Genomic DNA, 27,206 nt, shown 5'->3' on the forward strand with positions numbered 1-27,206 from the left:
ATCTCCTCCCTGGTAAAGAGGTGGTTTTCACGAACAGTTTTGACGCGTTAAGGTAGGCCTATACATGTTTTATTTTCAAAAATTTAGTAAAAACAGTAACAGCCCACAATAGTTGCTGTCGTTAACAGACTTTTATCTACTAACGTTACTGAACTGACTGGAACTGGATTATGTTCACTGCACTCAAAAGTCACCTTATTGGTTGGTTCAGTTCGACTAGCTAATTTAAATAACGGTCGCGTTATAAAAAATAACACATTAAAGTGTGTAAGCACATCAGTCTACTCATATTGTGTTAAATGCTTTGAGTAAATACCCAAGTTGTGTAAACTTTAAACTACACATGGATATGTGTAAAAAAGATTTTTTTTTTATACACAGTTTTAGTTAATATTGACACAAAATGTGTAAATTAGAGTGTTACACATAATTTGTGTAATTTTTCTACACATTCCTTCTAAGAGTGCAGATAGCAATTACGTTTGGGCCACATGTGGGTATTATCTGGAACATGGCCTAGATGTGGCACGGCTGAACAGATATGGGCCAAATTGTAGCCATATTTGTTTTGCCATAACTTTAAAATCTGCGGGAAATGCTCTCTTGGTTCACAACTGATTTTGAGGTATATGGCCCAGATAACAACGAACACATGAGAACCATATGTGGTTGATCTATGGCACACAGTGAGAAACACCGACTTGTGGTAAACATTTGGCTTATACATGAAAAAACGCAGGAAATCCTGAAATCAAGTGCGGCAAACATCCGCCGTTCCACACCTCAGGTTGCTCTGCATCTTCCCTCCTATTGGTGGAGAGACTACGGCGCGAGTTTGACTGCGACGCTGCTGGGCAGCTGACGTGACGCCATTTACTGTGCTTTCCTCACGACTGTGTACATTCAGGTAAGTGATGTTTTGGCATTTTAAGGTCATATAATTGAAATATGCAGCATTATGTGTCAATATTGCATGTTATTATGCGTTTAGTTATTCGTTTCATCGAGGAAGGGGTTGAACTAACTAATATTTTCCTCCTATAACTTACAATAAAGTTTAATGTAGGCTATAGCAGTTCGCTGGTTTGCCGTTTTAAATTAAGATGTTTTTGTTTATAAATCAACAGCACACTGTCGTACACATATAAAATAGTATAGTTTGTCATGTGTAGTAGCCTATTTGTGAATTAAGGCGACGTGGTCCAATGTCAGTGTTACTGTTTGTCAAAAAACCTAAATCCTAATTTGTGTTCACAATCATTCAACTAATCATAATAATATAAAAATGCCAAGAATAAACACATTAATACGTGTGCATTATTGTATGTATCTTTATTTAACTCTGAAATGATATTCAACCAAGACTTTTTCTCATGACTTTTCCCTCTTTAAAATTAAAGTTGTAATGTTAACGTTAGGCTATTAGTGTCGTCACAATACCAAAATTATGACTTTCGATACAATACCTGAATATTAACATGAACTAATAATGAACTGCACTTCTACAGCATATATTAATATGTGTTAATGTTAATTTCAACATTTACTAACACATTCAAAATCAAAAATTGTACTTGTTAACTTTAGTATGCACTGTGAACTAACATGAACAAACAATGAATTGCTGTATTTCTGTTAACTATCAATTAATTGAACGGCCATTCACTGCCATTATAAAGCTTGGAAGAGGCAGGAAATTTTTATAATTACTCTGATTTCTAACGATAGAGATTATATACCATGCTATGGTATACTGTCATACCGCCCAGCCCTAATGTGCGGTATGGGTGGGGCAATGACAATAATTTCCATATTAAAAACCTAGAAAATATGGTTTCAGATGGAGTAAGTAACAGTTTATAGTTCATTTTTTAATATAAAAGCACTTTCATTTTAGGGTGGTCTATTTAAATGCATATTCCAACCACTTACACAATGTTTTTTTTTTCCTATCAGATTACCTATCTGGGTTTGTTTGGTGGCTTTGACCTGGATAACACCGTGTGGAGAGTGCTGAAAGGCACTTTTACAACTGCTGTGGCACGTTATGAATTGGAGAGAAGTCAATGGGAAGATTGGTGTCCAACGCCTGGTCGTAAAGGAAGTTGTCATTGGTGAGACTTTTTTTAGAAGTCACTTTTATTTGTATAGCACTTTGCACAACTTTTCAAAACCGCTTTACAGAACATTGTATTTTTATTTCTGTTATCTCAGTATCGAACCAAACAACTTTTTTTGTCATTACCTGATCACATCCGTGGCTCACTTAAGTGACTGCATTTTTTTATTTAGAAGTTTTGTTTTGTTTTTAAAGAAGGTTATTTTTTATATATTGCGAATCATATCGTTTCAATCTTATTTTTAAAGCTGTAATCAATATAAGATTATCATTCTGTCAAAGTCTCATACCAGTGCATGCCTATAACTATCTGTATTTAGTTCATTATCACTGTGTATTTAAAGGGTTAGTTCACCCAAAAATGAAACTTCTGTCAGTAATTACTCTCCCTCATGTTGTTTCACCCCCGTAAGACCTTTGTTCATCTTCGGAACACAAATTAAGATATTTATGATGAAATCTGAGATCTGTCTCACTCCTCCATAGGCTTCTCTGTTATTGAAACTTGCCAGCCCAGAAAGTTAGTAAAGACATTGTTAAAATAGTCCAAGAATACAGTGGCTCTACCTTAAGTTTATCAAGTGTTGAGAATACTTTTTGTGTGCAAAACAAGCAAAAATAAAGATTTTTTTCAACTCTTCATTTTCCTCTAAGTGAGTTCACGTAGTGTAACAGCGCAGTGCTTCTGTGATGTACGTCAGAACGTAGGCTCGCGATTGGCCAGCATCCCACACATGACCAACGTCAGCCAATAGTGAGTCTACGCTCTGATGTACAACCCAGAAGTTGGAAAAACTTGAGGGTAATTACAGACAGAATTTTCATTTTTGGGCGAACTAACCCTTTATGTTCCTCCTTGCATTCAGTACTTGGCCCATTATTGTTTGTGTGTTTCTGCTTCCAAATTGTCTCGCATCATTGCGAGTTTATTTTGTGTTAGTAAAAACACTTCTTTTTTTAGACTCTGTCTTTGGACTAAAACATGACATTAATGCTATCTGTGTTGGTGTGTTTTTACATTAGAGTGTGCATGTCTTTAAAAAAAAAAGCAGAATACATGCAGTGGCCCACATATTGAAAAATACAATTTGCAATTCCTTTTGAAAATTTACTGGAAAAAAACTTTCATATACTGGTAATTCAGAGGTGTTTAATTTGTTAATAATTGCAATTAAAATATTAAAGGATATTTACATTAATGATTTTTTTTTTTCTTCATTCTCCTGCAGCTCTAGCGTCCAGGTTGTATTGCTGCTAACATTATTTAAATTCTTCTTTATTGCAGGTGCAGTCAGGCAGAATCCCCCTACTGGAAAAGGTCAACACATTGCCGACCCTCATTGGAGACTTCTCTGCACATCAACACACTTCTCAACTCTTTACCTTTCAAGTTTGCTTTAACTTTCTCAATTTCTCTTTAAAATTCTCTTTACCAAGTTACTGTGATTTATTTGTATTACTCTCATTAGACTAATTAAACATAACATTAATATATGCTTTGATCGAGTGTTTTGAACTTTGGTGTAAAAAATTAACTTTGAATGCTATTTATATTATTAATGTGTATTCTTAAATGTTTTCAACTGAATTCTACTTAAAATAAGTACAACTGAGTAGCTGTAATTATGTATTCTTAAATGTTTTCAACTGAATACTACTGTAATTATTAAATTCAACTCTGTTGCTGTAATTATATTTATTTTTATGAAATGTTTTCAACTGAATACTACTGTAATTATTATTCAACTCTTGCTGTAATTATATTTATCTTTATGAAATGTTTTCAACTGAATACTTCTGTAATTAAGTACAACACTTTAGCTGTAATTATTTAAATGCTTGTAAAAATAAATAGTTTTGAGTACATTTGTTGTTGAGTGTTTAATTTACCTTTGAGTTAAGACTTTAAATACTGTCAGCTGCATGTGGGCCACATAAGGGCCGTTAGATTTTAACAGAACTCAACCATACTGAAGTTGCATACCAGGCTCACATATGGGCCACATGAAATTGTAGTATTTGGCTCATGCTTGGTGGAGTTATGGCAGTCCTTGGTTTCAGTTCTGGCAAAGGAGATGTGGGCCATATCTGGGCCGGCAAACACAAACTAATCTGGGCCACAGCTCATCTGTTTATCTGGCCCACATCTTTGCCAAAGGAAATTTGCTGACTGGGTGCCAGAACGCCTTCTGTGTGAACGCAAACACGACCCGGGGCTGATTCCGGCATCGATGCCGGGTTGGGGACCTTGTAACATTGCCGTGTTCAATCCCGGAGCACGCGCTGTGTGAACAAAAGCCGTAATAATATGGAAGGCCAAAAGGGCCAAAACGTGTGAAACTGTCGTGTAAACACGTAATTACGTGTTAAAGCTACACTGTGTGATTTTTACCCCCATCTAGCGGTGAAATTGTATATGACTACCCAGTGAATATTAGTTTCTGTTCCTCTCAATTCCGAGGGCGTTTTAACTCCTACGGTGGCCGTATTATTCCAAGATTAACATGGCTTCCAGTTATCGACTTCGTCCATGACAATAATAAACAATACGTCTAAAATGAATAAAACTACAGGACAGATGTCAGGAGGTAAACATCACCCTTGGAATTGGCTATCCCAGCATAATCAGATTAGGCTAACGTTACAATGTGTACAAAGTAAAAGCAATTAAAAATAACTAAAATTTACAGTGTCCTTTTTTATATATAGCTTAAAAAATTGCGCCTTTAAAACTATTCATCACCTGTGATCCGTCGCAGCACAGATTTATGTTACAAGGTAAACAATACTTTTTCACCATTGATGCGAGGATGAAGTTATACTAGAGGTCGTTCTGGCGTTATGCACAACCATGCTATGGTTAGACAAGCAACTATAAAACTTCCAATTTACACAAATGAATTACAACAGGCTGAATTACCTGTCGAGAAGAAAGCAGGCAACCTCGGCGTCCGTTTTAAAATCTTTTCTCCTCATGAGCTCTTTCCATCTGGGAAAAGTTACTCCAATATTGACTATGGTCTTGCTGATTTGTCTGTCGCGTTGACGTTTCAATTCTCTCTTTCAAATGTGAGTACGCACGCACGCACACACCCACACCACTATCTTTCAAATCTGCCGGCACTCGAGAGCTCGCGAGTAATCTCCCCCTCGCATTCGTCACGGTGTCACTGAGTGAAAAATGCAAAAGGCGAAGCTTGAATTTACAGGCATGTCCCTCTTTGGCTAATGTAGTTTCAAGATGGAGGGGCAACATGGCGACCGGCATTCGAACCCCTCACCCGTATGTACTTTCAATGGCAGATTATAAACTTAAGAGAATACTTTATTACTTGAAAGAAGTAAATATACATTAATGAGCACATATATTTTTGAAAGAACTAAGTGTTTTTTGCTAAGAATCAACTAAAAAAGTTACACAGTGTAGCTTTAACGCGTAAATGACGTGTTAACACGTAAATGGCGTGTTAACACGTACATTATTAGACATTAGCACCATGACCATTTTCACAATCACGATAGAAATTGTGTAAGGATAATTACACATTTCTCCAAACAGTATTTTCATGTACACTTATAGCATATTTCTAAAGCATCTTTTATAATTTAATTTAACCTATATGCATTTGTTAGAGAGCCCCTTCTGATAACATCATTAAGCCTTATGAATCTGAGATAGTGCATTGTTTTGCTGTTTTTTTCGAAGTTAATATATATATATATATATATATATATATATAACAAAGTTATTTATATTTTATATTACAACACACACTTTGCACATTATATTACATAACACACACAAACACATATATATTACAAAGTTATTTATATTACAACACGCACACTACACTCCCCCCCCCCCCCCCCCCCCCCACACACACACACATGCGCATGTCATAATAATAATCTAAAACAAGAGTGGCTTGAATTATTAATAATTGAAATGAGACAGAATTCCTGCCATAAAATGACACTTTACAATGGATATTCAAATGTGAAATCTGTGAATATAAGACCAACAATTATTAAAATATATTGTAATACTACACAGAACAAGAGATTATGCTATATTCTATAATATGTTTGGATAGATTTGGAGATTACACTCGTGATCTATCTATTCAGTTTCCTGCAAGTTACCCTTCCGTCAATGTCGTTGGCTTATGATGGCTGATGAGGTATGCTCAGTGTAGTGCTTACGTCACTCTATCATGAATAATTCAAATAAAATAAAGGTGTTGTGTCACGTTGACACTGCCTGTCGTAACTGTTTGTAATCATTCTCATGACTATTAATGTGGTGATGCACACCTTCGTTGTATTGTATTTATTCATGAGATTAGGCTTGTTTGAGATGCGCCTAGCCTCGCCTGAAATGTGTGCGAGAGTAGGCGGCTGCAGTGAGGGGAGGAGTGAAAAAAGCGCAGGCAAGACGGACAGTTCTCTCTTCTCGCAATGGATCTGACACCTGTGAGATCAAAGATGGATATCGCGGGATTCACGATATTCACGCTCGTGCACGGTGTTGCTAATAAACTGGATGTAATTTAAGTTCTGTTGCTTTTATATTAAAATAAATAAAATGAACAAGACACCCAAAGTACTTGTTATTTAATTCCATTCCAAATACATGTTTATCAATATTTTTTTCTTTAATACAGACATATGTGTTTTTATTTATTTTATTTTTTTATAAAAATTCAATTGCATAACCCAAAGAGATCGCACTGTCAGATAGTTTGGGAATATTCACACATAAAATATACACATAAAACATGATATTAGAGTTTTAAATTCAAACATTTTAAAAGAGAACAATACATCACAGTTGTTTAAACCAATGAGCATTAAGCTGTGTCGTCAGCAAGTCGTTTCCCATCATGCTTTTGATCAGCGCAGTCAGTGGAGAGCAACTGCGCTCGGCTGCAGAATCCGACACATCCGCCTTGCGATCGCGAGAGATTTTTGACATACGTCAGCATGACATCAGAGCAAGGCGGACCGCACTCGGACACATTTCTAACCGGCATGCATCTCGCGCTGATCACCGGTGATCGATTCTGCGCAGATTTTGCTCATCTCAAACAAGCCTATTGTGAACGAGCTCTTACCTAATGGATACGATGAGCCTACGTCACCTGGCATCTTCAGTTGGGTGCGCGCCCGTGATGCATCGTATAGTAAATACAGAGACGTGAAAACAAACAGCACAAAACATAGCTACTTTCGGTTTTAATAAACACTGTTAAACATATTACGGTGGGTTGTATACGTTGAAAATAGTTATTTTTTACTTTATTTAAATTTGTCATGAGTTTGTTGCTTCGCGATTAGCGCGTCAGTCTGCCGTTATATGCAATAAATCAAAATACCGTTGCATTTGGAATCAATACGATTTGATGTTGTTTCAGAGTTATGAATTATCTTCGACTTCGAATTATCCCCCCATTAACAGAGAGTTATATGTTACATTCGGCTAAGTGAATGTCCGTAGCCTATCTGAATGTCCGTAGCCTAGCCTAACCCATTTCTCATTTTTTTCCCCAGAGATGACATTTGGTAGCCTATACAAGATAATTAAATAATCGATATCAATTATGTAAAAAAATAATTTAAGTCCTTAAAATAAAAATATGAGCACAACTAATCAAATAAAATGATGACAAAATGACAAAAATTTGAAATTGCTGCAGTTATTATAAACTTCATTATAAACTGAATAACGCAATAAATTAGTTACGAATATAGGCTAACAGCTTTACTATAGTAAAATAATAATAAATTGGTCTTCTGTGGTGGTCGGTGAGGGTGAGAGTGCGGTGAGGGTGAGAGTGCGCGCGCGCGACCGGGCGGTCTCTCTCTCTCTCTCTCTCTCTCTCTCTCTCGTGAGAGTGGAGGTGTGGAGAATGTTGTCAAGGCTGGATCTGGATTTTCCCTTTGCCTGCAGAGATTAGGCCTATTGTCTGTGATGTGGACAAAGTCCTCCGGCTGGACCTGACATGAAGACTTGATACAGAAGCAGAAACAATCTCTCTCACTGACCTTGATTATGCAGTTGCGCAACTCTTCTGAGTGACTGTAAGTTAACATACTGAACAAAAACAATTTAAATTGTTCTTTTTTTGCTGTAGTCTATATGTCCAAATAATGAAACAAAATCATTCTGCAGATATCCTGATTTACAACTTTTTTAAATGTATTTTATTTTTTATAAAAATTACTATTAGAGACTAACCTCGGCTTTCAGATGATATTGCAATTAGTTGTGTTTGGAATAATTATTAATGATATAGTTAATATTTAAATTCATTGTAAATTTTCTGCTACTATTCTATATGTTATATTTGTGTTAGCATTCGAACATGTGCCGATCCGCCGTGCAGGAAATCGTGTTGCATCTGTTCAGGGTATTAGGTGGCTGATGGCCTGGCTGTATGGGGCGCCGTTTGTAAAGTGGCTCACGCTGAAAATAACAGCAACATTTTGTCACATTTAGCTTCAAACAATGTTTAAAAAACTGGTATGAATTTTTGACGGTCACTTTTTACCACATTTACAACAATATTTGTCAACTTAGAAATATTTTAAATAGTTAAATCTAAATATTAAATGTTACACCTAAATGTTAAATCTAAATGCTAAATCTAAATCTAAATGTTAAATCTAAATCTAAATCTAAATGTTAAATCTAAATGTTAAATATAAATATAAATCTAAATGTTAAATCTAAATCTAAATGTTAAATCTAAATGTTAAATCTAAATCTAAATGTTGAATCTAAATGTTTCGGGTGAAACTAAATATTTATCTAATATGCAAATTCCAAATGCCGGTAACCGGAAGTGCCAAAATAAAAGCTCGAGGAGGTCAGTGTGTGTTTATAGCATGGTTTATAGTGTCAAATAACGAATAAAAACCATCTCATAATAATAACTATAATATAATGATAATAACTACCTAAAATAATAAACACGTTTGGAGAAACTGTAGAGTTTCATGATGAGAGTGATGACAGAGTGATGACATGATGTTCAGTCAAAGTGAGCCCCCTTGTGGCTATTATGGCTACAGGTCTTAAGTCCCACACTTTTCATAAAAGTGACACTAGCCTACTCTTCAAATACAGTTTCTCCAAACGTGTTTATTATTTTAGGTAGTTATTATCACGATAATCCATGTCCAAAAGTCCATTTCCTCGGATGAGATGTTTTTTATTCGTTATTTGACACTATAAACCATGCTATAAACTACTATAAACACACACTGACCTCCTCGAGCTTTTATTTTGGCACTTCCGGTTACTGGCATTTTGAATTTGCATATTAGTTAAATATTTAGTTTCACTCGAAACAGATAGATTCAACATTTAGATTTAACATTTAGATTTAGATTCAACATTTAGATTTAGATTTAACATTTAGATTTAACATTTAGATTTAACATTTAGATTTATATTTAATATTTAGATTTAACATTTAGATTTAACATTTAGATTTATATTTAATATTTATATTTAACATTTAGATTTAAATTTATATTTAACATTTAGATTTAACATTTCGATTTAGCATTTAACATTTAGGTGTAACATTTAATATTTAGATTTAACTATTTAAAATATCTCTAAGTTGACAAATATTGTTGTAAATGTGGTAAAAAGTGACCGTCAAAAATTCATACCAATTTTTTAAACATTGTTTGAAGCTAAATGTGACAAAATGTTGCTGTTATTTTCAGCGTGAGCCGCTTTACAAACGGCGCCCCATATGGCTGCAGTAGCCTACTTTTACAACGAAATATCCTTATTTTATTATTATTATTATTATCATCATCAATATTATTATTATGCTGGTATAATGCTAGCTAATACATATAGGCTAATTTATTTTGATAAGATTGATATTTCACGAAATAAAACAAACTAATTATAGGCTATAATCTTTGGGTGACAGTGCAAAACCCTGAATCATCAATTAGTTAAATTTTCACATTTATTAGAAATTCAATTTCGTACATATCCTAACATAACAGATCCATTTATGAATGGACTTTGATTCCGGTGGTGGCTGCATCAACAGAAGGGTGTTTTTTTTTGTATGTTGTGTTAATTGATTTGAGAGCAACTATTCATTTAAAGAAGTTTGATTGAGGAAAAACTAAATATCATTAAGTGGCCCAAGACAAATCAGAGTGATTGTTCAAAATGTTCAAAAAAATATAAAATAATTATGTATGCTCAGGGCTTAATTTGAGCCGGAACACGCCGGAACATGTTCCGTCACCTCCGACGTTGGATCCGGAACCTTTTTTATTGGATCCAGCACCTCCTGTGTCACTATGGAAAATGAATTGCCTAAATTTAAAAAATAATAAATAAATTAGCCTTGTGTAGTGTTCAATGTTGTTATTTGTCTGGTTAGTTTGTATTCCCCATTGAAGTTCTACAAAAATCTTGTGTTTGCATTTTCGATGCGTTTTGAGATTGCTGTTAGCCTCGATGTCAAAAATGACGTCAAATGTCGATGAAATGTCAAAAAGACAGCAAAGTTTGCTTAACTTTTTCAAATACGCTGGCTAGTCAGATCCCAAACAAGCAAAAATCGTTTCCGCTGATCAAGAATGTGGAGAAGGTGGACACAGTAGTGTCGACATAATATCTCGTTATTCGACATAATAAGGGGACATTCTAATCTGCATTAAACTACATTAAGCGTTCTTATGGGAGGAAATGCTTAACGTGTAATTGCGTTCATATTCTGGGCTCATCTGATTTTTTTGTACATAGCATAGCCTACTTTGTTATGATTTTAGTATCATAATGATTAATAAATGTACGCACAATTATCCGTGAATTTGATTTGAACAAATGCCTTTCAACTTGTGAGTGCAAAATTCAGAATTAAATGAATGTGCAGCAAATTTGTCGTAATTTAACTAATCATAATAATAAAAAACTGCCAACAATAAACACATTAATAAATGTACATTATTGTATGTATTTAGGCCTACACAAGATATTCTTTTGAACTCTCCTGTCCAATCAGCTTTTTTGCGCTATTATAAGAGATGCCTCATCCGACATTTTAGATGAATTAATTAAAGAATAGCCTACATTACCTTCTCTCTCGTTTATTTAACTCTGAAATAATATTCGACCAAGGCTTTTTCTCGTGTCTTTTCCTTCTTTAAAATTAGGTAGTATTGGCAACAACAACAACGTCATCTCTAAACTGTCCAGTCGCTAAGGTGTGTTGTTTTAATAAAGGTATTGGCTTCATGTCTTGTATCTTGTAATCTTATATTGCAGACCCTCATTTGACTTAAAGTAAATGGAGTCGATTCTATTGAATCCTTCAGTCGGAATCGGTCGGAATCGAACACCGCCACTGATCACGTGACCATGGACTGACGGCGTGGTGAAGAGAGATGTGTCATAACTCCACCACAACGCAACTCTCTGGATATAAGTGCGCCATTTTGCTGTCACAAGTAAGTAAAATATGTTTGCATCCGAGAGTAAGAATCTATTATTTAGATATAACCTAAATGTGAATCTGTTTCTGTTGAACTAACATAGCTACTGCATATTTAACAAATAGTAAACAAACTGCGTTGTTTAACAAATAGTAGGCCTATGCTATGATGTTTTCAAGTAATATTAAGAGAGCATTTTTTTTAAAAATCGGAATTTAGACTTGCCTATTAAATTAATTTGTCGGCAGAATTCGTTGTGAATAATTGGTAGGCTAGTTGCTTTAAAATAAACTGAAACCTATTGTTGGCGTGGATGCGGTTTTTACTCAGCACGTCTTTTTTCATTTTTAATTATATATATATATATATATATATATATATATATATATATATATATATATATGTATGTGTGTTTGTGTGTGTGTGTGTCACGTGACACGTCCTCCGTTTTCCTTCTTTCTCCTCTTCCTTTTTTGGCGGTTGACAACCAGCTTGAGTCCTCTCGTCCTCAGCTCGTCCTCCGTTTGTCAAACAGCAAAAGAGTATAGGCGGTGGGCCGGACCTCGAAATTACGAATTTAATACTTACCTCACAGCTGTGTAAGTTTTTTTTTGCTGAGGTCATGTAATAAAATCGTATAAGTACTACAGACATTGTTTCCAACTTTGTTGTATGCACATTTGACGCAAAATGTCCTTACAAACTCTTACTTTTTTAAACCGGCAAAGAAGCAGGAGTACTAATCATAACGTTAGAAAACCTCCCGTTTCCTTGACAACCAATGTAAATAATGAACAGATTCTACAGCAGAGGCAAAGTAACCAGGAAGCTGGGCCACATAGTGAAACTGACGCATAGCTTATCTAACGGCAGATGAAGTAAAACCGCAAATCTTTATTATGAGTCCTAATCATAAATACAGTGCATGTTCACAATAACAGTTTAAATAAATAAATGATTTAAACTATATGTTTTACTTCTGATATAAACATTTAGATTAAATATACCATTCTCATTATGGTGTTAAACACTTTAACTACATGAAATCATTACTGAGAAGTTACAACATTTTTATATTCAATAAATATAAATATTTGTTGTGGATGCAATGCTTTTGAACACTTTTCCTCTGGCATGCTGTGTTTTAATGTTTTAACTAATTGCTTATCATGATAATAGCAGATTGTCTGAGAAAATGGTTTCGTGCAAATAATGCACAACAAGGTCTATCTGTTTCCATTAAAAATATAAATCAATTAAAAATACTATTTGTCCAGTGGAAAAGATTGAGAAAAACTTTCTCTGAAATGTATTTTACACTATTTGATTTATTCATTCAAAAACAAGGCAAGGATAGGCTACTAAATTATTTTTATTAATGAAATGAGAGCATGTGAGTAAAGCGGAGCGGTGTGAAGCTTAAATATAAAAGTTAAAAAACTTAAACATACGTTTCATTTATATACGTTTAACCCCTTACTAGTCAGCCCCAATTTTGGCAAGTGCTGCATACATGACATACCCAAAATAAAAAGGTAGCTGCTCAGAAGTCATTCTGAATAGACACATAACCAACATATATTTAGAAATCCAACCCTTGAGAGTTTACAATTCAAGACTCAAAATTAACCAGACTGTTATTAATATTGAGATATACAAGCTCAAACATAGAAACAAAAACAACAAATATTAAGAATATATTTATTAAATGTTTAAAAATTTTATGTGAATTTAGGATTGCAACTTATAACCACAACTAAAACATGGGGATTTTTTAAAGACAATCATCCCGCACATCCTATTCTATAATAAAATCAGCTAATCGAATATTCGAAAATCGTGACTCATCCCTAATTAATATAGTATTATTGTGTAAGTGGATGACATGACAAGTAGCAAAAGGCAGTGCAATTTGTGTGTAAGTGGGGTCAAATGTTCATAGCAAATTTAAAAATAAACCAATGTAGCAGCATCATAGTGTAAACTACCAGTGTATTTGTGCAAGAGTCAATCAGCTGCCCTTAGGTTATTGGAGGGTGGGGGTGGGGGTGGGGGTGGGGGTGGGGGTGGGGGTGGAAGGAAGAGGCTTTCTATGATTCCCCTATAGAAAGTTAAGAGGATGGATTTTTGGGAGATGAGCCTTCCTCAACTGTGGGAGGAAGTGCAGAGGTTTTTGGACTTTCTTGGCCAGGTTCTGTTGGTGGTGTCGATAGATCAAGATGAGTCATCTGTGATGTGGATACTAAGCAACTTCCGTGATCTTGACCTGCTCCATCATGGTGCTGTTGATGTGCTGATTGTCTGATTGTGCTGATGTGCTGGTGTGGAGAGATATGATGTTGTCCTGTCCGTGTCTGTGTGTTAGATAAACAACTGAATTTTATTCAGATAAATAAACACAGAAAGCGCACATTACTAGATAATTTTAAATCACATTTTTCATCTTGACATTTGTATTAAGATGCTAACCATCTTAAACGAGCTTGACAAGACTACTGCAGTTCTGACCACAAATAATTTTGTTAAATAGCTCAAAAACAGCCATCTTTAACTAAAATATTTTTCCACCATATTCCATCTTATACCTGTTCTGTTATGTAGGTGAAGCCCAACCACTATCAATCATGACAATCAACCATAATTGCCTTAAATAACTCCATGACTACCACTATAAAGTTGATTTGAAATCATTTATTTGTTTTTGTTTGCACTCTTTTTAGCTGATAATTAGTCTAGCTTACTTATAGCCTAGGTAGCTTGCTGTAACCAACCTGGACATACCCTCCCGTTTACCCCGTGATTCTCCCTTAGTCAGACTTCTGCTGTCTTCCCGTTTAAATATTTTCCCGTAATTATCCCGTATTTGAATACTCTTTGCTTAGTTCATTGTGTATGTACCGAATGATTATTTTGGATTAGCCTAAGCAACATACCATTAGACTTAGCTTTACTGCTCCACTACCAACATTCTTTCGTGGCTAACGTTACTGTTCTCATCAACGACAACGCATATATTCACGGCGAACTATAGCTTGCAGTCTTAAATACAACTTATATGAAAAGCATTAAGATATAGGGGTGTATAATCATTGTAAAACAAATCTTACCTTGACGTTGTCTTGTCGAGACACACCGGTCTCTCCAGGTTGGGTTGTAGACTCATGGATTTGGCTTCAGACTGACGCGCCGCCGGTTCAACGAATAACGTGATTGGCCAAATCAATTCAACAAGGTAACAACACAAGCGTTGATTGGATCTCACTCCGGCCAACGTTTGTGATCAGCTAGCGAAATTAAATCTATTTTTATACTTTAATGTGCAACAATTGGCGTTGGAAACAATCGGTAATCTTTTTGTGAATTATTAATACAGACAAATAAAAAAAATGAGCCAGACAGCTGCTGGGTAACTGTCAAATCAAAAACTAAACGAGATAGACGGACTTGGCCACTGCCTAGTAGGGGAGCGTGGGGCACAACCTAACGCGGGGTTAGTTGTAACACGCTTGTTTTAAATACTTCCGCACATGCTTGGATGATGGAACTTTGTGTATTTACTAGTTGCCATATCAACACTATATAGAAAAAAAAAATCCGCCAAAATTTTTTTTTTTTTTGGAAGATATCCATAGACATTTATTAAACCATAGCAAAAGTAAATTTCGGTAACACTTTATATTACGACCCGCAAACAACTGCGTAAGTAAACCGAAACTACGGTGTACGTTTCTGTAATTATAGTGTACTTCCGTGTAGGTATAAGGGAACAATATGTTAAGTTTTGGGTAATAAAGGTGTACAACCAGATATACAAGCAAATTATTTATAATGTAATTATTTTAAAACTAACAGGTACCTATTCTGTTAATATATTCCAGGCAAAAAATTGTACGTCTGTTGTATAAACGTTTTTATCACATTTCTGGAAAAATATGTTCTTGTGCAATGTAGTTACAGGGTAATTTTGACATCTGTGGGTTGTAAATTAAACTTTTTGGCAATGCTATTTATTGGCTTTTCTTACTAAACTACTTAACGTTAAGCCAAAAAAATAAATAGTTTTTGCTATGTTTTTAATTTAAAACGTACCATGTAGTACTTAGTACTACTACTTACCTTATCACATTGTATTGCAATGACACTTAAATGTCAGGGCAAATATACTGTGTAATTAAAAAAAAATTTGTTTTGTTTTTTTAATAAGAGTACCTTTCTCTGTAATTACTGTGCAAATAGTGTTGTTTCGTATTGTTACATAGTAAGTAGTGTTTGTTACCCATTTCAACTGTGTAGTTACAGGGTAAGTGTAACTCCTGCGGGCTGTAAATTAAAGTGGAGCTTGTTACCCCCTTGTTCTGTGGGGGGGGGGGGTATAATGTGTTACTTTGTTGTTTGAGTATACTGTAGAAAAGATAATGTTTTATTAAGATGAAAAAGTGTTTTGACATTTTTTTGTAAAATAAAAGTCAGAAATTAAATCGGATCCTTTATTGTATATTTACTGCACTTACCCTGTAACTACACAGAACAAGGGGGTAACAAGCGCCACTTTAATTTACAGCCCGCAGGAGTTACACTTACCCTGTAACTACACAGAACAAGGGGATAACAAGCTCCACTTTAATTTACAGCCCGCAGGAGTTACACTTACCCTGTAACTACACAGTTGAAATGGGTAACAAACACTACTTACTATGTAACAATACGAAACAACACTATTTGCACAGTAATTACAGAGAAAGGTACTCTTATTAAAAAAACAAAACAATTTTTTTTTTAATTACACAGTATATTTGCCCTGACATTTAAGTGTCATTGCAATACAATGTGATAAGGTAAGTATAAGTACTACATGGTACGTTTTAAATTAAAAACATAGCAAAAAATATTTATTTTTTTGGCTTAACGTTAAGTAGTTTAGTAAGAAAAGCCAATAAATAGCATTGCCAAAAAGTTTAATTTACAACCCACAGATGTCAAAATTACCCTGTAACTACATTGCACAAGAACATATTTTTCCAGAAATGTGATAAAAACGTTTATACAACAGACGTACAATTTTTGCCTGGAATATATTAACAGAATAGGTACCTGTTAGTTTTAAAATAATTACATTATAAATTAAAGCTGCAAGCAGCATTTATCGGGGTTCAAGCATTTAAGGCCTTTAAGCACATAAGCATTTAAGACATTAAGATTTATTTAGAAAGCTTTTAACCACTGAAATAATAGATTGAAAAGTCCATTTACAGCCAATACAGGCAATTTACCATAGGAAATATGTGGTTTTAAAGCTTTTTAACAGTTATAGTGCCACCTTTGGTCCGATGTCCATAAAATTTGGCATGCTTGTTAATGATGTTATGTGACATATGCTCACCAATTTTTGTGAAGTTTTGAGTTTTCATTTAGGATTTATAGGCTTTTTAGTGTATTTTGCCACGCCCATTTTATAAATGACCCTATTACAGCCATCCAAATGCAAAAGTTCCACTTTTTTTTGATAATTATTGATCTAGAGAGTCCAGAGAATTGTCCTAGACTGGTTTGGTTCCGATTGGGCAAAAAACCTAGGACTAGTTCGCAAAAGTAGGTTTTTAACATATTCATGAATAATTAATGAACAGTTTGATTGACAGCAATGGTTCTTGAGGCAAAGTTGTTCAGTATGAGGAGATCTATCAACTGATATGCATATTGTGTGGATGTATGCAACACCACGTGATTACAGAGCCGAAAAAACTCGTTAGCGCCAACTAGTGGCCGATTTCTTTCAAAATTCTTACAGACCTCTTGGGCCATGAGTCGAACATGCCCATCGAGTTTCGTTCCGATCAGCCTCCGTTAACCTTGTCTAATAGGTGCTCAAACTTCATTGGCTGATGGCGGCCATGTTTTTTGAGATACGTCAATGTCCTCATAGGCATACATGGCACCTTGGACCAAGACACTGCATACCAATTTTCAAGTCAATCGGACAAACGGTCAGGTGGTTATAGCCCTTTTCATGTTTTTTTCAAGTTATAGCGCCACCTACTGTTCAATCGTCGCGATTTTTTTACTGTGACCTCAAATTGAACTATTACACATGTGTACCGAGTTTGGTGAAGATACCTCATTTATTTCTTGAGTTATAGCCGTTTTAGTAAAATAGGCTCCTCCCACAACGTACGTTTTGGCGCCCCCTAGCGACCGTGAATCGAAATTTCAACTTTTTTTCGATAATTATTGATATTCAGACTCCAGAGAACATTTCTGCACTGGTTTGGTTCCAATCGGACGAAAAACCTAGGACTAGTTCGCAAAAGTAGGTTTTTGAGCAAATTCAAAATGGCGGAAAATTTTCCCAGGCGGAAATGAAATCGGAGATATACGTTTTGACCGTCTTGAGCCAAGGATTACAGTGATATAAGACACTTGATTCTATGACAAACCGTCTAGGAGTTATGGCTGATTTCATACTTTTGCTTGCTATAGCGCCACCTATTGACCAATCGGGGTCATATTTTGATAGGTTCTCCCCAAATTGAGGACTACCATTTGGCTGAGTTTCAAGTCTCCAGCATTTACGGTTTGGGCTGCACGATGCGTTTTAGGGGAAAATAATAATAATTAAAGCTGCAAGCAGCATTTATCGGGGTTCAAGCATTTAAGGCCTTTAAGCACATAAGCATTTAAGACATTAAGATTTGTTTAGAAAGCTTTTAACCACTGAAATAATAGATGGAAAAGTCCATTTACAGCCAATACAGGCAAGCTTTTTAACAGTTATAGCGCCACCTATAGTCCGATCTCCATGATATTTTGCATGCTTGTTAATGATGTTGTGGCACATATGCTCACCAATTTTCGTGAAGTTCTGAGTTTTCGTTTAGGATTTATAGGCTTTTGAGTGCATTTTGCCACGCCCATTTTCTTTATGACCCAATTATACCCATGCGAAAAATGCAAAAGTTCAACTTTTTTTCGATAATTATTAATCTAGAGAGTCCAGAGAATTGTCCTAGACTGGTCTGGTTCTGATCGGGCGAAAAACCAGGGACTAGTTCGCAAAAGTAGGTTTTTAACATATTCATGAATATTTAATGAACAGTTTGATTGACAGTGATGGTTCTTGAGGCAAAGTTGTTCAGCATGAGCAGATCTATCAAATGATATGCATTTTGTGATGATAAGTGTAACACCACGTGATTACAGAGCCTTAAAACTCGTTAGCGCCAACTAGTGGCCGATTTCTTTCAAAATTCTTACAGACCTCTAGGGGCTTGAGCCGAACATGCCCATCGAGTTTCGCTCCGATCGGACTTCGTTAACGATGCTCAAACCTCATTGGCCAATGGCAGCCATGTTTTTCGAGATACGCCAATATCCTTTTAGACATACATGGCCCCTTGGGCCAAGACACTGCATACCAAATTTCAAGTCATTCGGAAAAACGGTCAGTTGTCTATATGTTTTTATTTGTTTTATAGCGCCACCATGTGGCCAATCGACGCAATTTTTTTACTGTGACCTCAGATTGACCTCTTACACATGTGTTCCAAGTTTGGTGAAGTTTACTTAATTACTTCTTGAGTTATAGCCATTTTAGTAAAATAGGCTCCTCCCACAACGTTAATTTTGCACCCCCTAGCGACCATTAATCGAAATTTCAACTTTTTTTCGATAATTATTGATCTTCAGACTCCAGAGAACAATTCCGCACTGGTTTGGTTCCGATCGGGCGAAAAACCAGGGACTAGTTCGCAAAAGTAGGTTTTTGACAAAATTCAAAATGGCGAAAAATCTATCATGGCGGAAATGAAATCGGAGATATACGTTTTTTTCTTCAGGAGCTCTGGATTTCAATGATATAAGACACTTGAAGCTACGCCTTACGGTCTGGGAGTTCTGAGCAGTTTTGCGCTTTTGATTGCTATAGCGCCACCTATGGGCCGATTGGGCTGAGTCCGTGTATCTGAGTAGCGAGCAATAGTACTACCATCTGGCAAAGTTTCAAGTCTCTAGGTCTTACGGTTTGGGCTGCACGATGCGTTTTATGGCGGAAAAATAATAATAATAAAAATCAGGACGATTACAATAGGGTTTCAGCACTTCGTGCTTGAACCCCTAATAATTAAAGCTGCAAGCAGCATTTAGCGGGGTTCAAGCATTTAGGGTCTTTAAGCACATAAGGCAGTTTAGTGAGTTGTCTGAGTTTTCGTTTAGGATTTACAGGCTTTTGAGTGTTTTTTGCCATACACATTTTCTAAATGATCCTATTATGGCTACCCAATGGGTAAAGTTTAAGTTTTTTATATAATTATTGATCTAGAGAGTCCAGAGAATTGTACTGCACTGATATATTTCCGATCGGGTGAAAAACATAGGACTAGTTCGCAAAAGTAGGTTTTTAACATAATCGCAAGTATTTAATGAACAAATTAATTGACAGCAGTAGTTTTTGAGGCAAAGTTGTTCAGTATGAGGAGATCCATCAAATGACATGCATCACGTGATTAAAAAGCCGTAAAACCTGTTAGCGTCAACTAGTGGCCGATTTCTTTCAAAATTCTTACAGACCTCTAGGGCCACGAGTCGAACATGCCCACCGAGTTTCGTTCCGATCGACCTTCGTTAACCTTGTCTAAGAGGTGCACAAACTTTATTGGCCTATGGCGGCATAGACATAAATGGCACCTTGGACCAAAACATTGCATGCCAATTTTAAAGTCAATCGAACTAATGGTCAGGTGGTTATAGCCCTTTTCATGTTTTAGTGATGTTTGGCCTGATCTCCATTTTAAATAATTATTTTAAAGGTGCCGTAGAATGCATTGATATATTTTAAATTGTTCTATGATATCTCTGAAACAGAAATGTCTTCAACAGTCAAGTAGTGGATAAAATCACTAACGTTACTTTCTGCTTGCGGTAGGGGTTGTAATGGAAATATAACATTAGTTGGAACTGCCCCCTTCTTCAGTATCAAACGATGAGCGAAACCTGCTTGATATTGTCCCAGGTTAGAAAAACTGTCAGTGGTGAAATGGGCAGAGCAAACTAACAGCTTTGAATTAAAATGGTAAGGTATCCTGTTGTAAAAATCAACCATGCCTGTTGGCAGTTCTCTTTTGTGGGAAGGGAATGAAAAGTTCTGAAATCCGCAGCACAGCCTCGAACATAACATTTATATCCATGATCTGACATTTTCACTATTGTCCTTGCTTGCTTCTTCACAATACCTGCAGAACTTCTGATGATTCGGCTGTGCAGGTCCACGTTAACACTGCCTGGCCTAGACATGGGCTGGTATATGCAAATTGGGGGGGTATAAATATGAATGATCCCGACTCCAACGTCACAGTCGGTGTTATGCTGTAATTCACTCATTTTTCAGCGGTCTTTTGCAAACAGGAGATTTACACATGAAGGAGGAAACAATGGTGTTTGAGGCTCACGGTATGTCAGTTCCTTGTCCAGAACTCTTACCATTCAACTATGCCAAGATAAATACAGTTTTCAATTGTATGGCACCTTTAAAATAGTTGATTAGTAATATAATGCTTACTTGTAGTCTGAAATGGCTTTAACAAAAGAAGAAAAATATTCTTAGATGTCTGTTCATTCTAATCATGTACAAATAAAGTAGCACAGTAAGATTACATTTATTTGAATGCATTAGTGGGTGTGTGATTGCGCTGTGTGTGCAGCTTATCAATATTAAAAGTGAAGGTGTAGTTGATATCTTTGTTGATAATATCTGTAGTAATCAGAAAAAAACAATTAAGAAATAAAGAATTAAAATTACAAATAATATTCTGTTAAGATATGAGTTACAATAACATGATTTGCAATAGTAATAATATCAATACTATATGCACAATACACAAAGATTAGACTCTCAGGTCTGTGTCTTTCAAAAACATTAGTATTGCAGCCAATGTGAGTCTGTGGGATTTATAAACAGACAAAATATGATTTGAAATGTTATTTTAATGATTTTATAAAGTTTAAACAATATTTCAAATGGAAACTAACTGGAAAATAATATTTTAGTAAGCAGAATGAAGCAATGAGTGGTCTTCTGGTGGTTAAAATGTAAATGAAAACAATAATACTTAAACAATAATACTTAATACAGTAACCATGCTTCAACACACACATGCAAACACATTTGGTTGTAGATGTAGATATTTTAAATTAAAGATAGGTAACAAAATGATAATTGCAAATCTCCTCCGTATAACACCATTTTCAGATTTCAAATTAATCACTGAGAGGCAGAATTGTTCAAACTGAGAGCTCAGTACAAATGAAGTGATAAACTGACAAAACATGATTGTGTTATAATAGGTGATTTTCATGCAAGCAATTTTATATAGTCTAATAAAAATGTATGCAAAAGCACAGGTAAAAATATTTTTATAAGTAGAATGTCCTGCAGAGGGCAGTAGAAGACCACTAATTGACTCACTTTCATTTGAAAGACTTTTTTATCCACCAGTAAAACAAAGCAGTTTCTCCATGTTCTTTCCATTAAGCATGCTTACACACACAGACACACACAGACACACACACACAAAGACAAATATGTTTTCAATGTTTTTGGGATGTTATTGTGAAAATATCTTTTAATGGTCTAACCATTTTCACATATTTCTTTGTGATCTGTATTATCAGTTATAATAATAATAAATAGCTTTAAGCATTTGCTTGTTGGCCAAAGCTGAAAGCTGATAAAAAGATTAATACTATGTCTAATACTGCTGCTCCCTCTAGTTGACAACAGTGGAATTACAGCCTCCATCTTACAATTGAAGTGAATGAATGGGAATTAGTTTTTTCACTTATATCTCGGGAACCAGATGGCGAAAAATTCTAAACCTCAGAGCATAGATAGTGCTTGAGGAGCCCTGTTGAATGAGACCATCACAGTGTTTTTGGGCGATTGGGGCCGGGAGCTATGACCATTCAAAGGCATGTCTTTTGGAGCAGTTTTCTCTGGAATGCCGAGGGCAAATTACACCACATTTGAATCGAAGCTAGCCAAGGATGGGCCCTTTCCAATGAGCCCTCACACAAGGTTCGGGGTGTTCTGGTTCGGGAGTTACGGCCGTTCAAAGTCGGGGGTCCCGCGGACTAGCGTTCCGTGGGGGGGGCGCGCTCCCGAGGCCCGCGACGCTACGTTTCGATCAAGAGCCCGGAGAGGTCCTTACCATCAAAATTTGAGCGCGCGGCGACTTTCCGTTTTCGAGTTATGAGTGAATTTGTACTGGGGGGGCGTGGCCTAAATGGCGGACAAGGTTTTACTTTCGTTTTCTAAATGTAAAACAATTGTCAATAGTAACACTCCAATAGATGCATTTTGACAAAATGTGATTGTAAATGTTAAAATAATGATTTTATAAAGTATAAATATGAATTATATAACAATATTAGGGAGTAGTATGATGAAATGACAGCAGGGGGCAGTACAATACCACTTATTGGCTTAATATGCCATGTTATATCATTTTTACCTTTTTAACTGTTATAGAGGCAAATTTTGTCCGATCTGTCTGAAATTTTTCATGCTTGTTAAGAGTAACATGTTCTGACTAGATCTGAAAGATATTTAAAAGATATAGGCTTTTGGGGACACTTGGTCAAGGCTACATATTAAAGTGACCCTATTATAGCCATCCAAATGAAGAAGTTATACTTTTTCTGATAATTATTGATCTAGAGAGTCCAGAGAATTGTACTGCACTAGATTTGAATATTATGATTTGAAAATTATAAGATCATAAATGGAAAACACCATTTACAGCCAATACAGGCAATTTACAATAGAATATATATTGTTTTAAAGCTTTTTAACAGTTATAGCGCCACCTATGGTCCAATCTCCATAAAAATTCCCATGCTTCTTTAGCATGTTATGTCACATGTGCTCATCAATTTTTGTAAAGTTCTGAGTTTTTATTTATGATTTATAAACGTTTGAGTGTATTTTGACACGCCCATTTTCTAAATGATCATGTTATAGCCAAACAAAAGCAAAATTTTCTTCTTTTTTTCGATAATTATTGATCTAGAGAGTCCAGAGAATTGCCCTAGACTGGTCTGGTTCCGATCGGGCGAAAAACCTAGGACTAGTTCGCAAAAGTAGGTTTTTAACATGTTCACGAATATTTAATGAACGGTTTGATTGACAGCAATGGTTCTTGAGGCAAAGTTGTTCAGCATGAGTAGATCTATCAAATGATATGCATAATGTGACTATAAGTGTAACACCACGTGATTACAGAGCCATAAAACTCGTTAGCGCCAACTAGTGGCCGATTTCTTTCAAAAATTTTACAGACCTCTAGGGCCATGAGTCGAACATGCCCACCGAGTTTCGTTCCAATCGGCCTCCGTTAACCTTGTCTAATAGGTGCTCGACTTCATTGGCCAATGGCGGCCATGTTTTTTGAGATACGTCAATGTCCTCATAGACATACATGGCACCTTGGACCAAGACACTGCATACCAATTTTCAAGTCAATCAGACTAACAGTCAGGTGGTTATAGCCCTTTTCATGTTTCTTTCATGTTATAGCGCCACCTAGTGTTTAATCGTTGTGATTTTTTTACTGTGACCCCAGATTGAACTCCTACATATGTGTACCAAGTTTGGTGAAGCTATCTCATTTACTTTTTGAGTTATAGCCATTTTAGTAAAATAGGCTCCTCCCACAACGTTCATTTTGAGCCCCCTAGCGACTTTGAATCGAAATATCGACGTTTTTTCGATAATTATTGATCTTCAGACTCCAGAGAACATTTCTGCACTGGTTTGGTTCCGATCGGGCGAAAAACCTAGGACTAGTTTGCAAAAGTAGGTTTTTGACAAAATTCAAAATGGCGGAAAAATTTGCATACCGGAAATGAAATCGGAGATATACGTTTTGTTCGCCATGAGGTCTGGATTCCATTGATATAAGACACTTGAGTCTAGGACATACGGTCTAGGAGTTATGACCAGTTTCGCGCGTTTGGTCGCTATAGCGCCACCTATGGGCCAATCGGGGTCATACTCTCTGAACCTTTCCTCGATTTTTGTACTACCATCTGACAAAGTTTCAAGTCTCCAGCACTTACGGTTTGGGCTGCACGATGCGTTTTAGCGGAGAAGAATAATAATAATAATTAAAGCTGCAAGCAGCATTTATCGGGGTTCAAGCAGTTAAGGCCTTTAAGGCATTTAAGCACAAAAGCATCAAAAGTTATTAAGATTTATTTAGCAAGCATGTAACCACGGACATAATAGATGGAAAAGACCATTTACAGCCAATACAGGCAGTTTACCATGGGATATATATGGTTTTAAAGCTTTTTAACAGTTATAGCGCCACCTATGGTCCGATCTCCATAAAAATGTTTACTGTGACCTCAAATTGAACCCATACACATGTGTACTGAGTTTGGTGAAGATATCTCATTTACTTCTTGAGTTATAGCCATTTTAGTAAAATAGGCTCCTCCCACAACAATTTACCACATTCTAGTATTATTTACTATGATTCTAGCATGATTTGCCATATTCTAGCATGATTTACCATGATATACTACATTCTAGTATGATTTACCATTGTTTACTGTGATTCTAGCATGGTTTACCATAGTTTATCATGATTTATCATAGTTTACCATGATTTATCATAGTTTACCATGGTTTACTCTGTTCTAGCATAGTTTACCATGATTTACCATGTTCTAGCATGATTTACCATGATATACCACATTCTAGTATTATTTATTATGATTTACCATGTTTTTAGCGTGATTTACCATGATTTACCACATTGCTAGCAATTATGTGAAGTATCAGTACAAATGAAGTGATAAACTCTGACAAAATATGATTGTGCTACAATAGTAATTGTTATACAAGTTATTTTTTAGTGTCTTATTGTTATATAAGTGATTTTTAGTGTCTAATGAACAGTGTTTGGAATAACGGCGTTTAAAAGAACGGCGTTAGGTAACGACGTTATTTTTTCAGTAACGGGGTAATCTAACTAATTACTTTTCCCGCCGTTACAACGCCGTTAACATTACTGGACGTTAAATGCGGTGCGTTACTATGCATTGATTGAATAAACTGTGTAATCCGAACGCACCCCTGGCTCACACAGCGAGTGAGGAGGTGGGTTAATAATAAGCGATTATGATTGGCTAAGGCAGAGTCATGTGTTTCATGGTAGCCAATCAGAGCCAGTGTTTTTACACACATGCCAGCACACGCGCCACACACACACACACCAGCTAAACAGAGATTCGAGGAAGCAGCAGCAGAGATGGCGAGTCAGGAGCAATCCGATGAAAAGTTGGCATTTTCAAGGTGGAGATATAAGCACTACTTCAAATTCATTGAGGTCAAAGGCAAGAACTAGGGGTGGAACGGTACATGTATTCGTATTGAACCGAAAGAGAGAGAGAGAGGCGCGGGCGCGATCGAAAAGTTGCAAAGTGTTTACATTTGTGTGTGTGTGTGAGAGAGAGAGAAAGAGAGACGCGGGCGCGATCGAAAAGTCGCAAAGTGTTTACATTTGTGTGTGTGTGTGTGTGGCGCGGACGCGATCGAACATTGGAAACATAAAAACATAATCCGTAATTTTGTTTATACAGGACATTCAAACTGCAAAGTGTTTAAGTTACTGCTAATTAAAATTAAGGAAAACAAAGGTTTATTAATTTAATAACTAATTATATAAAACATATATAATGTTATATAATGTGCACAGTCAGTGCACTACAAATAAACTGGTTCAATGCCTTTACTTTATTAATAAAACTTTTAATAAAAAATTGAGAGAGGTTGATTTAATTTGCAGAGTTAAATGCACTTTATATGGTGTAACTGTTTACTTTTCTTACAAAGATAATGCTTGAAGTGCAGGATAAACCTCTTGCTGTCTGTCAACGCACAATAAATATCGAAAGTTATGTACAAACACCTGTCTGTTCTACTCATTTCAACTGACTTGTGAAAACTGATCAATCTGAACAAATTCTTTGACATATAGCAACTTTTTTTTTTCTTTTTTTTTTTTACAGTAACGCAAATAGTTACTTTCCCTGGTAACGAGTTACTTTTATTATAGAGTAATTCAGTTACTAACTCAGTTACTTTTTGGAACAAGTAGTGAGTAACTATAACTAATTACTTTTTTAAAGTAACGTTCCCAACACTGCTAATGAATGCAAAAGCATATGTGAGTAGACTTCATTAATAAGTAGAATGACCAGCAGAGGGCAGTAGAAGACCACTTATTGGCTCACTTTCACTTTAAACTTCATGATTTTCACCATTTGTCTGCACTAAAGCAAACCAGTTTTTCCATTTTAACTCCATAATGCATGTTTACACACACACACACACACACACACACAAAGACAAATGTTGTTGTTTTTTCAATGCTATTGGAATGTGTCATTATGAAAATATATTTGAATGGTCTATAAACATTTCACAAAGTCTTTGTAAGCTATTAATCAGATTATTCAGAATTTATTCAGAAACCTAAGACTACACGCACACATTATGTTGTAGATACAGATATTTGATATATATGATGTGATCAAACTGTCAATACTAATA

The 27,206-nt window shown here is 35.7% G+C and overlaps 1 protein-coding gene and 1 long non-coding RNA gene across 2 annotated transcripts in view; one reads left to right on the forward strand and one right to left on the reverse strand.

The window, feature by feature from the left end:
* The window catches only part of LOC311072984 (uncharacterized protein), a 1,552,487-nt gene that overhangs the window by 515,595 nt on the left and 1,009,686 nt on the right, over nucleotides 1-27,206 (reverse strand). The window lies entirely within an intron of this gene.
* LOC311073661 overlaps nucleotides 11,523-27,206 on the forward strand; it is a 58,487-nt gene continuing 42,803 nt past the window's right edge. The window contains exon 1 of the long non-coding RNA XR_014604191.1: nucleotides 11,523-11,611. This is a non-coding gene — a long non-coding RNA (uncharacterized lncRNA). The remainder of the gene's footprint in view (nucleotides 11,612-27,206) is intronic.

This window comes from Abramis brama (genome assembly GCF_963993115.1).
Source record: "Abramis brama genome assembly, chromosome: 22".
Classification (NCBI taxonomy): domain Eukaryota; kingdom Metazoa; phylum Chordata; class Actinopteri; order Cypriniformes; family Leuciscidae; genus Abramis; species Abramis brama.